Raw genomic sequence first — 14,057 nt, forward strand, 5'->3', positions numbered from 1 at the left:
CGCCAAGGAGTATCCATATGGTTTATTATTTTCGACATCAGCATCTTGCGGCCTTTCCTTCCTTCCTTCCACATTAATAAAACATTTTGCACCAGCTTTTACACCAAAGAAACCAAAAACGCACATCATCAAAATTTTTCTATATGCCGCTTACTGTTTACCTGTAAGGTTGACCGTCAACTTTCCTCGTGATTTCTGCGATGAAAACTTTGGTATGACACGTATTAGCATGGGATATCGTAAACGAAAAGAGGTATTTAGTTCAGGTGTGAGTAAATTATTTCGTGACAGGAGGATCTGCAGAATTTAGTGATGAATTAAAATCAGTAGTCTACATTGCTCTCGAGAACAGCGTAAAAAAACGAGGTAGTCTACACAGTACGGGAAAAGCTAAGAAACTACAATACCGAATACAAATTTTCCCACGAAAAACAGATGTATGAAATACGGAAGTACGTAATAAGGAGACTTTGTAGTTTTAAGAGAGAACCAATCAAGAGCAGATACATAATCGATGGCCATGTGGGAGATTTAGACAAGGAAATGAGAGATCGAGAACCTTAGCGCGTTGCTTACTTTAAGTGCATTGTGGAGCTGTCTGAGGTCAAACGAGCGTGTGTCGCCACGGCGATTGCGGATCTAGCGTGCATTTTCTACAATGCAATCTTACTGTAATGGCGTATTCAAGGGACGAGTCAGCTTGAGAGAAGCGAAGTCCAGAACGCTGCTGACTAGCATGCGAATTTTCCGGTGTGCTGTAATCGAGCGATCGCGTCCAGAAGCTACTCCAGAACGCGACTCAGGAGCGTGCGTCTTCTGGCTTTATTATCTCGGGTGCGACACACTAATGTTGCTGCTCCGGAGACAAATTAGTTCCTTACTACCAAACTGGCAAGGCAGGCAGTGCTGATCCTCTTGCAGGGGGTCAGACGAATAGCTGGGTTGATCTTTGGAGCTTACGTTAGTCATTCTGATGATCCACTAAATGGGCATTACCGCAAAATACCGCTTCTCCCCTGCGCAAGCGTGACTGCTGATCAAGTCTGAAGAAAATGCCTGAAGTCTGTCGTTTCAACAGACCTCTCATCTTGAAATTACCTTTTTGTAATTTGGCATCTAGACAATTAAAAATTTTGCTCGACTTCTCCAATCTAGGTAGGACATTAGTTACTTCACAACTGTGGGGAGGGTTGTTTACAAGAGTGTAAATTGTCTATCAGATTTATCAGATCATTAATTATGCATGCAATTCGTCAGTGTTTACAGTCAATTGATTCGTCCTCTTTTTTATAGTCCGAAAAGTGGGGTAAATCTTTTTCAGACCAGTGTCTCCTTCCTTCCTTGGAATGGTGACAAGCGTCCATTCAAGTAAATAATAATAATGTGGCGCCCTCATCTAGTCTGGAGCACTCAGTTGTCTGGTACCAATGCTGAAAATGACGTCACCAGGAGACGTTCCGTCATTATGGTGACACCACTATGAGGTAAGAATACATATTCAGAGTGGAAGAATAGTTATTTAGTACACTGACATTGCAACACACCGTCACATATAAATAGCAAAGGTAGGACACCTTTCACCCGTGACAAGGCATCCAGAAAATCGGATCGCTCGAGAAAAGCAGGCGAAGTGAAGGCACTATAGCGAAGAAGTGTTTAAATCGATGGGTGTACAACTTTTTCAACTCAACGCCTCCTTGCTTCCTTGTAATGGTGACAAGAGCTCACATCGGTAGAACAATAATAGTGCTGTGCCCTGACCTAGTCTGGAGTATTCGACTGCCTGTTACCAATGCAGCAAAATGATATCATTATGCTGATCAGTCCGGCCCCGGTAGCTGAGTGGTCAGCGTGATGGAATGTCAATCCTAAGGTCCCGGGTTCGATTCCCTGCTGGGTCGGAGATTTTCTCCGCTCACGGACTGGGTGTTGTCCTAATCATCATCATTTCATCCCCATCGACGCGCAGGTCACCGAAGTGACGTCAACTCGAAAGACCTGCATCAGGCGAACGGTCTACCCGATGGGAGGACCTAGCCACACGACATTTCATTTCATTTCATGCACTATTAAGTAAGAAGTCGTATTCAGCATGCAAGAATAGTTCATCAGTACACCAATAATGTGAAATACGTGCACCACCAGTTTTAAATAGAAAGCCTGAGACAGGGCATCCAAAAAAAGCTAAGGGAACAGGAAAAGCAGATAAAGTGAAGACACAATTGTTTCATGGGTGTGAGGAAGCCTGCAAACAAGCTTTGGTTCCAGCCTAAGGCTCTGCCTAGAGGAAAACATTAGATGGTCTCGTTCTCATGAACTGTACTTCAGTCAGACTCTCTCTCTCTCTCTCAGAGTGCTCGTATGATGTCAGTCAGTATTCAGGTATGTACATAATCCTGAGCTACGACACCATCGCTAGTCTCGACACAAGGACGATTCACAATACAAAGTCCCGCAGCCAGCCACTTGCTTTTGACTTTGTAGCTTCTGGAGCCTTTCATCCATCTGAAGAGAAAATTGTATGCGGACTATCTGGTGTCTTTAAGCTGCTGAGTCACCTACTGAGTCACTTCCTCCTGAAGGTGCCCACCGCCCTGGTGTGACCCTTGTTCAAGCCCAGTTTGGTAGCTGCGAGGTTAACCCGTCGCTGCACTCCAGTATTTTTTGGACCACCTTGTCACTGATGACCACCCAGGCCGGCACTCCAGCAGCGACCACACCTCTGTATCTACCATCAATAAAAGTGTAATTCATTCAGGTATATCTTACTATCGGTACACCACTCGATTCCAGTCACCACCACCACTCTCAACCATCGTCCAGATGAAGGAAGCTGTGCTTCATCCTGATCTGTATGCAGCCTGCCTCAGTATTTGGTGTCATCCTTAGGCTGTAATAATAACGTTAATAATGAATAACATTTTTTACAACAATCACAAAACTCATTGTTATTAGTACCTCCCTTGATGATGAGCACTTATTTGGTTGACTCTTCGCATTTATGAGTCTTACTAAAGGTGTCCTGGCTTCATCTCTAATCTATTATAAACACATTCTGAGTTAGAATGCAACAAATTCCCTTCAGATGTAAAACGATTATGTCCACAATCAGCATCGGCATAGAAAGCATCGCTCTTGCAAAAAAACAGCTTGTCGTTTTCTCGAACATTACCATGTGGACAATATATGAAGAGCAACTAGAAGACTACATTAGTAGTAGATTTTCGGGAAGCATCCTATGCTGTGCCCCACTGAAGATAGTCAATGAAGCACGAGGATATGCATTTGCTTCCCAAGTATGTGAGTGGCTTGAAGACTTCTTAAGTAATAGGACCCAGCATGTAATTCTCGGCGGCGTATGTTCATCAGCGACAAGGGTATGCCCCAGGGAAGTCTGATAGGACGGATTTTATTCTCTATAATATACAGAAACGATCTGACAGACAACGTAAGCTGCAATTTCCTACTCTTTGCTGATGATGCTGTGGAGTACGGCAACATTTCGCCGTTGAATGATTGTAGAATGATACAAGATGATTTAGACGAAATTTCTAATTGTATGATGATTGGGAGCTATCTCTGAATGTAGAAAAAATTTACTGGTTGCAGATACGAAGTTATGAAATATATCTTAATCATTAAATTTGCCGTTTTAGATGAAAGGTGGTTTATTTCAACTTAAATACTCGTCACTTATTTATGTAAAATATTACATTCTTTTATATCTTTATGAGTCTTGTAAATTATTTTAATATTAATGTTTGTTTGGTTGTACTTGAGGTTTCTGCAACCCTCCCTCCTCCTTGGCGGATGATATCAATGACAATGCAAATATGAATCTTAGATATCTCACATTTTATATTCCTTTAGCAATTTTGTAGTTTGAGTTATAGGGTACCAAACCACCTGTGATATGAATAGGTAGTGAGTGTTTCTACAAAAATGTTTTGTACATATGCTATGTTAGATTTTATCCTGTAATAATGTGATGTTTAGAGTTTTTATATATACTTAAATGCCTGTCAGTTATTTATGGAATTGTCAATTATGCTTTGTCTAGATTCTTATAATGCTCACTCATTATCTTAAATGTTTCATTCTCCAGTGTACAATGATTTTCCCCACCCACCTTTTTTTTCTTTTTAGATCCAGTAGTAACGACAATGCAAATATAAAGTTTGTAAGTGTGACAACGTAGTTGCTTTTGTAATATTGTAACTTGTTTTTTAGTGCACCAACTCATTTATGATATGATTCTATATGGGTTATGCAAGATGAAATGTATTCTTTGTACAAAATGTGCGTATGTGTACATGTTTGGATTTTTCATGTAAGGGTGGAAGTATTTGGAGAGTGTAGACCTTTCCTTGTGGGCACCTATATTGAATATATGTCTTTATGTACACATAAATAGCTATCTGTGATTTCTGAAAATTATCTTGTATATTTTATGATTGCTAGGCTCTTATAATTATTTTTCATTATCATAAATGCAATTCTCTCTAGTGGTCAGTATAACCAAAAGAGTGACAATGCAAATATAAAATTCTTATACATCATCCTGTAGACTCATTTGCAATATTGTAATAATGTGCCGAATCATTTCTGATATTGCCTGATAGTGTTATGTATGTGACATCTATTCTATGTAAAGGTCTTGTAAGTACAGACAGGTTTGAATTTTCTCCTGTAATTATGGAGATGTTTGGATATTGGGGCTCTCTCTTATTGGACCCTACTACTGAAAATAAATTTTATGTGTATATATATATATATTCCTCATGTTAGCCTTGTTTTACACTCTTTATGCAAAACTGCATTTTAGCTTTTTTCCTATATATGATGAATTTTCTAAATTTGGTTGGTTAGCTTCTTTATTGGAAATATTTCCTGTTAATAAATATTTACATGTCAAATGTAATGTTTAGATGAATTCCTCTCAATAATAGTTTATTATTTATTTCTTAAACATAACTAAGCTACTGGTTATGGTAGTTGTTTCAAAATAAGTGGAACATTAGATACTTTTAGGTCCGTATATGTGATACACATCTCGCCCTCATGTGATTGAGTAGTATAGATCCTATTGTAATTTTGTGTTTTCTGCTTCACATCTAGCTTGGTTAGGCATGAGCCCTCAGATCCATTCCCAACCCAGCACACAAGCTGGAGGAGGTATAATTCTGATAAAATAATAGCCTGTCCCCCTCCCCCATCTATTCCCACCTGTTCAAAGTCTGGAAAAAGTGTTTGACAATGTAAAATGGTGCAAGATGTTAGAAATTCTGAGAAAAATAGGGGAAAGCTATGCAGAAATATCTAAAGTGTGGAACACATACAAAAACTAAGAGGAAATAACAAGAGTCGACGACCAAGAACGAAGAGTGAGGTTTTGAAAGGATGTAAGAAGGGATGTAGTCATTTGTCTCAACTATTGAATCAGTACATCGAAGAAGCAATGATGAGAATAAAAGAAAGATTCAGGAGTGGAATTAAAATTTTGAGCGAAAGGATATAAATGATACGATTTGCTGACTATGTTGCTATCCTGAGGCAAAGTGAAGAAGAGTTACATGATATGCTGAATTGGAAGAACTGTCTAGTGAGTACAAAACATCAATTGAGAGTAAACTGAAGAATAACGAAAGTAATGAGAAGTAGCAGAAATGAGAACTGCAAGAAACTTAACATCAGGATTGATGGTCACAAAGTAGATGAAGCTAAGAAATTCTGCTACCTATCTAGCAAAATAACCAATGACAGACCTAGCAAGGAGGACATCAAAAGCAGCCTAGCACAGGCGGAAGGGGCATTCCTGGTCAAGGGAACTCTCTAGTCAAACATAGGCCTTAATTTGAGGAAGAAATTTCTGACAGTATACTTTTGGAAGGAATGTGAAGGCTCTGTGCAAAATCAGAGAGGAACGCAGTATATGGAAAACACTGACAAGAAGAAGGGACAGGATGGTATGACATCAGGGAATAACTCAAGTGCTACCAGAGTCAGTAGTGGAGGGTAAATATTGTAGAGGAAGATATATCTAGCAAATAATTAAAGCCATATGTTGTGAGTGCTACTCTGAGACGAAGAGGTTTACACAGGAGAAGAATTTGTGTCAGTGTGAACGTGTGGGTGCTATTCTGTTATTCTGCGCAATGGATTAATCTGAGATGTACCCTTTACCCTGTGGCTCCTGCAAGATGCAATTTCCACCCCCACACTACTACAGAAGTCAGACAGACGCTCCTAACGTTCTAAAGAGAAATGCCTGAAAACTTTCAGCAATAAATATTTTCTGTAGTCGTCTGCTGTAAGGAAATGACACAAAAATTCACAAAATTTCTTAAGTAACTAGTGGGGTACTTGGGTACTGGAGTAGTGCCTTATTGTGTAAGAAAAACGTGAAACTAACGAAAATTATTATTTATTTTGCAAAAATTCTGAGAAATCACTATGAAACTTTTATTTATGAACTGAACATGTTATTTCCTGGCTCTTTTTGGAATGTGAAGTTACCTCTTAAGGATAGGATTCGCTAATGAAATTTCTATACAAAGTTTAAGATTGTTATTGACTTGGCAGAATGGCTGAAAGCCGCACTAGCTCAACTTGAATAATTATCTGTTGGAATGTTGCTAGGTACGGTCGACGCTGTTGCGTGTGAAATGCAGTGAAGTGTACTGTTGTGGAGGAAATATGGGGCTCACAAGAGCTGTAGTGCACAATACCGTAAGCTGTGATGACTGCTGTCTGCGCCGCTCGCTGCTGGCAAATAAGATAACTCTCGTTCTATCTGGATTGACCTTCGCCAATTAAACTCTCCCTATGCCTTGATGAAGTCAAGGACTCCTATTCGCCCCTAGTCTAACTATTGGTGTGGTACACTGGTCAGATAACCAGTCCACTGCAATGCCACTCAAAATTCGCTCGCAGGCGTTAAACTATAACTCTGTCTATTCACACCGCACTCAATATAGAGTCACACTTCTATTCGCTCTCGACAGAGGTGCTCTCCCAGTGAAGTACTGAGGAGAGACTTGTTCCTCGCTCTTTCAGTACACATACGAGCGTGCAGGCTCTTGTTACAAGTTCTTGCTCCAAGAGCGACAACGAAACGGCCCCTCTCCACGCCAGACGTGAAGGGGTGTATCTTTCAGTCTCTTCCATTACTCCTTTAGCTCAAGGCGTCAGGAATATCGTCTGCCAATCAACATTGCTCTTCTAAAACGGGAGAATGACGTTTCGTTTAAGGCGACCAATCCGGAAATCTGTAGTATCGGCGTTTGTCGTTTGCTGTCTCCCTGTGAAAATCTCTGAAACTGCATGCTATGAGTAAAGAATGCATAGGATGGCCGCTCCCACACAGTGTAGTGGAATTTCCTTTTAAGCTGAACGCGGGGTCGTTCCTCCTTTCTCTCGGGCAAATGCTGCACGCTCCATGGGCGGCCACTGGCCGACATAGATGTGTTGGGATTGGTCTCCTGGCGTGCAGCAGCCTCTCTCGAACTAAAAGCTCTTATGACCATCGTGTCTGGAATGTATGTGTGTACGGGCCTCGAGTATTTCAACCACGGTGCGCACTTGCGATTTATTAGCTATTTGCATAATGTTTACACGAATTCATACAACATTGACTTTATCTTATCGAGTTTGGGTTCGAATGAAGCATCTTGATCTGCGGAATATGATTGTAAGGGCGGAATATGTAAGCAATGAGGGTCAGGAGACATCTTACAACTGTTTTCTAATTTTAAGAACGCACAACGCCATCTTACAACGTGCCACATCAAACCAGTCAGAATACTGATGTCTCAAAAAAAAAAGTCTGTATAAAATTACTTCATTTTTGTCACTATTTAAGTTGTTAGTGTACTCGACTGTTTGTCCACATCGTTCTATCAGCTGATGCGCCTGATAACCTCCAACACACTATTTATGAAAAACTTATTTAATGAAAATAAAATAAAAAATAAGTAAAAGAAAAGAAATAAATAAAAAAATAAGATTTTCATTCTGCTTTCTCTACATTCAGCAAATACTTCCTACTGTTTTGTAAGGTCCCAACCACCCCCTCCCCGCGACCACCACCCCCACCCACCCCGATGGTCACCATTCCCACCGCCCCCCCACCTCCTTGACCACCACCCTCACCCCACCCAGATCTTCCATTTGGTTATGGAATATATAGTGTGGTAAAATTGTAATCTCAATGTTCAAGAGGAATGCATGTTAATGCAATAATATGTTTTAGGTTAGGATACTGTGTGAGGTTGGCTTTCCTTTCTGTGATGCATCATTTTGTGAGCTGATGTTCACTTGCTGCTATATGGTATTTTGGTTTTAACTTAACAATATCCTAGCTCAGTAATGTACGTCCTATATGACTTATTTTTCGGCAATTACCATGTTTTGTAATATACGAAACTTCGTCAATGTGGATTTAAACGGAGTTAGTGATGTCATTAAATGACTTTTTATGGTTTAACCTGATTTATTTTCGGCAGTTACGGTGTATTTTTGACCACGAAGGTCGCCAGTATGGCATTTCTTGATCTATTACATTTGTGTATTTGTGTATATGGAACGTCACGATCTATCTCGCAAGTGTACAGTGTTTACCTGGAACCAAAGACTATAATGTACCTGTTAGTAAATTGATAATGCAATTGCTAACATGTGCTATAGATTTATATCTGTCATGGCATTGTCTTTGACTGTATCCTCGACTGTTTGGAGTAGTTACATCTGCCGATGTGGCTTGCTTCTTGACAAAAATTACCATACACAGTTATTATTGTGAGACGTTTTTTACATAGTATGGTATGTAGGCTTAAACGAGCAAGTTACTTTTGTTAAAATTGACATATAACTTTCCTGTTGTTTCTTGCCAGTAAGTGAAATACTATTTAACCCCACAATCTCGTGTAAACTGTGTAATCTCCAAATATCAAGACATATACGTTTCCTTCAAAGCATCCTGGTACTGTATGGATGACTTTGAAACAGATGGTACATCGATATGTGGTATTTTTGCTAAGTTCTCGCCTCCAAATCTGTATGACTATTGCATATGCTTTGATACATTTTCTCGAGATAGTGTTTCGATTTTCAAGTACATGGAGTCTGTTCTAGTGGCGGTAATATGTAAATGCCGCTTCATTTTGTGAATGAGAGAGACAGAAGTGCGTTTTGGTGATAGGAAATTAGCAGCCTTTAATACGGCTACATTAGTCTCGTTGCTAGGACAACTTCCGGCTTGTGTTTGCCCCCTCATCACAGCACTACCATGGCGCGGAGAGGTCATGATCCAGGACTAGATGCCGCAGCAACATCACCAGTCTTTGCTCTGCTAGCTAGTTTACAGGATCGCCTATGAATGTCTGGGGAGGGTGGGGGGGCTGCAGCACACGTATCTTTGTTAAATAAAGTAAATACCTACCCTATACTATGGATTTCGTGGGAAGGAGAGAGACTGGTGCGCCGACGGCAGTGCAGGTAAGCGGAGAGGCAGTAGGTTTGCTGTTTTTTTTCTTTCTGTTGTTTTTCTTTTTTTGTGACTGTTGTTTAATCCAGGGAGTGAACGTAGGAAGTGTGTATTTGGTTTATTGCTTATATTGTTTTGTGACGCTGTGCTTTCTCTTGTTTCCGGTCGCAGCCCACAGCGCCAATTTCTCCCCCCCCCCCTCTCTCTCTCTCTCTCTCTCTCTCTCTCTCTCTCTCTCTCTCCACAACCAGCTTGTTGTTGGCTGAGTTTTCTGTGGACTGCAACACACTTTTTTCTGATTAAGTGTACTTCCCATGCTATACCATGGCTGGGAGCTGTATGACGTACTTACGGCTATGGCGAAGCATGTAATCGTGCTGCTGTTGCGATGTGGCGCCGGGAAGAAGAGAGTCATGCGGTGCATTGCTTGTAGCGTTTGCGACGCTGTGCTTCTCCCTGTTTACCAGTGTATTTTCTTGTTAGAATCATTATGGTAAATAAATCGTATCATCATGGCATCGACGCGACGCAGAATATGGAAATATGGATAAAACAATATTGTGAGAGTAATTAAATGCCTGCCTGTTGTTTCGAATGACTGTAATAGAACACAAGTGGTGGTACTTAACGTAACTTGTTAGAGGAAGAAGGCAGTCTCTCTACGTGTGTATTTTTCTGTAGTGCAGCATCTTTACTTGGAAGTCGGTAACCCATAAAGAACTGTAACACAATCGTTTACTGTAGGGATGGGTTTGGAAGACAGAGGTCGAGGAGTGACGTTTCTTATTCATTGTCTTTGGCTGGAAATCGGTAATGCCTACAGAATTTTGCAGTGGATCAACACGTTAAAAATTTTGGGAGTATTTATATACATGTCAGTGTCTCGAATGACGTGACTTAGTGTAATTTATTAATGACATACACCCACAGTCCCCTACCCCAAGTCTTCTTGCTCCAAAGTGTCCTTTCAGTCAGAGTGTCACAGCTCGTAATTCACTGCTGCTGGCACAGTATTGTCTGCTTCGACTGACACAACGGGACAAAAGGGATGTGGCTTTGGTATGTCAGTCTTTGCTCAGCTGCCTCGCCGATGGAAAAATCGATACCCACGTCAAAAATTGTTGGGAGTACTTATGTATTTGCTACTGCCTCGAATAACGCATTGCATCATTAATCAATCACACTTATAATTATTTTTTTGGCCTATACAGCTAAGTATTAGAGTTGTTGTCCACGACAGGTAGTGGAATATTGATTAATTTTTAAACTACCTGCCCACACGTCTGCTGTCACATCACGGTCGATACCACTGTTCGACATGGGTTCTATTTCTGATATTAAAGTATGTGCTTCTAGACCATTTTACCGTGGGAAATTCAAATATGTAAACAAAATATCGTTGTCAGGGATACATTTTATGTTGAAAGGTCTCTGTTGGATTCCTTTCATGTTTGATTTCTTAAATATGTTTTCATTTATGGAATAAATTCCTCTTCTAAATTTACTGTGGCGTTTCTGACTATCTGGGAGAAGACTGAGTAGTGGAACGTGTTACTTTTACACGTAAACAAGAACGATGTGACACACTACTACACTTTAAAACACAGTTTATATGTAATTCATGTCACACAGTCTTATACGGAACCTACATCCGCTTTCTGTTATATACTGTATATGATAAGATACTGTCATCCCCCTTCCCTTCTGTGTGAGAGTATGAATGAGCAAATGTATTTGTAGTTGCATGCTTGAGGGTAGCAGACAAGCCTGTCTGCTAGAGAACAGTAGGACCAACGTCGGAACAGGTAGCTACGCTTCCTAAAAGCAAAGAGGTTTCTATCCTTAGTATGGTTCTGTCCGTCCGTTGTCATGTTGGTATAGGAAGCTGCCCCTCTGGCCACTTCCGTTTGTCTTTGTGAGCCACCCTGAAGAAGCACGCTCGGCAGTAGGAGTGGCAGTCTGGCGGTGGCGAGCGTCTGAAGTGGTAAGATCTCCGGCTAAGCGCGTGTCTGCTAAGTCCATAGGACAATGGATTTGTTAAGTTCAGCCTAACTGAAAATTTAATCATCTTTATCTCGGGTTTAGCTCTAAAATATCTAAGGTTATCTTAAATTGCAGCGTAGTGTAATTCTCGTGTGAAGTTCAGATTATTTTGGGGTAGTTGGTTTGTCATTACTTTGCGAGTAAAGTGGAACCACGTGTTGATCAGTAACTCTAACTAAGTTCATCAATCTTAAATGTGAATGCTTGTGTGATTATAACGTCTCGTCTGGACAATATTTTACAATATAGCAACTTTTCTTTATGCTTTTCTTTATGTTCAACCCACGTGGAGTGTACTTTGCGAGACCAGTACCACGTGCTTATATAACTGTTTGACCCATCAGGTTAATAGTAAGACGTTAGTAACCAGTTCAAGGTTTTGCTTTTGTCAATTGCTTTTCGATCTAATGTATTTTAATTATCAAAATTATTGTGGAGTTGTACGCTTTGTGTAAACCAAATTGACCACGTGGAGCATGTGGTGTAATCATCAAAGTAGCCCTCAGCTATTCTTTTTGCGAAGACTTCATAAAGAGTTAATATGAATTTAGTATACCAGTGTGTGGTAATTACATGACGGACAGGATTGTGGTATGAACGTAATTTCTTTGGGTATAAAAACTGAATCTGTTGGTTGTGGTTAATTTCTTCTTGCTTATGTTTCAATGTTCTTCGTGAGTTATTTTATGAATGCAGTGTCGTATGCAGTCTCCCAATCTTGGCTCCATATTTTATGTGTTCCGTAAGATTACAATCTCACATTTTTCAATCGTAAATAAGGCACCAGCTCAGTTATAACTCACGTATAATATGCTGAAATTTCAATGAACAATCTTAAAATAAATTTCCAAATATAAACTGATTTCTTTCTTTTTATTTAAATTCTCTTTATATATATATATATATATATATATTACCGGTTTTGTATGACTACTAAAAGATTATCATTAATGTTAGTCTGCTTGGTAAACCTAGACTAAATATCTGATGAAACAGTTGCCCAGTAATCCACGGTTAACGTCCCCAGACAGATCACGGCTTTTAACCCGCTTTTATTCTACTATTAGCACCAGATTGCAGAATAGCAAATTCCTGTAGCAATATTACACATGGCGACCCTGTTCTGTGATTCCGCTAGACTCTGGAATCTCTGAAACGTTAGATTGCGAGCGTGTTATAATCTTAATTTTTTTCCTACAGCGCTCAAACAACTTCTGTGTTGTTTCCGAGCAGACTTTCAAAAGATTCATGGCGTTGTTGATCGGCGTTGTGTTGTTTGTCTTGTTTTGTTTTCTATATTTGTGTGTTTTATATGTGTGTGTGTTTTTTGTTCTCGCTTGTACATTGCACTGTTTCGATCAAAGATAAAAATTTGTTTTGCGTGTGAAAAAGTGCGTACTAGGTTGGGTATCTTTCGTGTGACTGTCGTAATTTTTGGGGGACACATTTATTTTGATTAGTGTGTCGCGTACCGGGTATAAATTGCACTAATGCAGACACGTAACCAAGCTAAAAGTAAGCGGTCCGACAACTTAAGCAACATGGACCAAGGAGATAATAATTTGATTTCGAATGTTAATGCGTCGGTCAGTTCCGAAAATACAATGGGAAATACTTCAGACGAAATGCAAAACAGGACGAACGGGCTCACAGCAGAGCCAGAAATAAATTTGCCTCCTACTAACCAAATTGATTTGGCAGAACTCATGAAAACCTTATTGCAACAAAATAAAGAATCATTTGAAAAATCGTTCCGAGAACAAAAAGAGTCATCCGAAAAATCGATCCGCGAGCTAGGCGAACAAATAGACGAAAAACTAATCCAGCAGACAAATAAAGTCGACAAGTCGATGCAGAGAGTGTCCGATGATATCTCACAAAGAATAAACAATCTGGCAAGTGAAATAAAAAGTGATATTATGAAAGAATTAGGCCGTACATTTGAACAAATCGATGATCGTCTGCAAGCCTTAGAACAGAGCAAGCGGAGGGGCGATGCCGAATCTAAAGAAAGCGAAGAACGGCTACTTAGGAATTTCCAAGAGCTGAGGAAAGAATGCCAAAGGGAGCACCAGCAGGTACTCTCGAGGGTCCAAGAGGCAGAAACGCATTGTCCCACGTCCGTTAGCAACACAATAGCGGACAACAGTTTAGCGATCCACGCATTGGAACAGCAAGTAGAACAATTGAAGCAGACTGGGGCGGAGGACAAGAGACAAATAGATGATAAGATTGCGGCATTAGCGGACATTGTAGGCACGATGAAGCTGACGGAAAGCGAGAACAATACTACACCGGTAGCGGCCGCAGAGACTGAAGAAGTGCGTTCGCTTCTGAGATTTCAGAAGGGACAATTCGAAGTGAACAGGCAACACAAGGCTGTAACAGGCGAATTACAAGAACGCGTGGCGCATCTGGAAAACCGCATGGCGTGTGATTCCGAACTCGCCAATAGCACTAAAAATAGCCGTACGAACAGTGCAGAGAGGGACTCCGGCCACGAGGGAGATTTTGACGACAGGGAAGAATG

The sequence above is a fragment of the Schistocerca piceifrons genome, chromosome 2, assembly GCF_021461385.2.
Source record: "Schistocerca piceifrons isolate TAMUIC-IGC-003096 chromosome 2, iqSchPice1.1, whole genome shotgun sequence".
Classification (NCBI taxonomy): Eukaryota; Metazoa; Arthropoda; class Insecta; order Orthoptera; family Acrididae; genus Schistocerca; species Schistocerca piceifrons.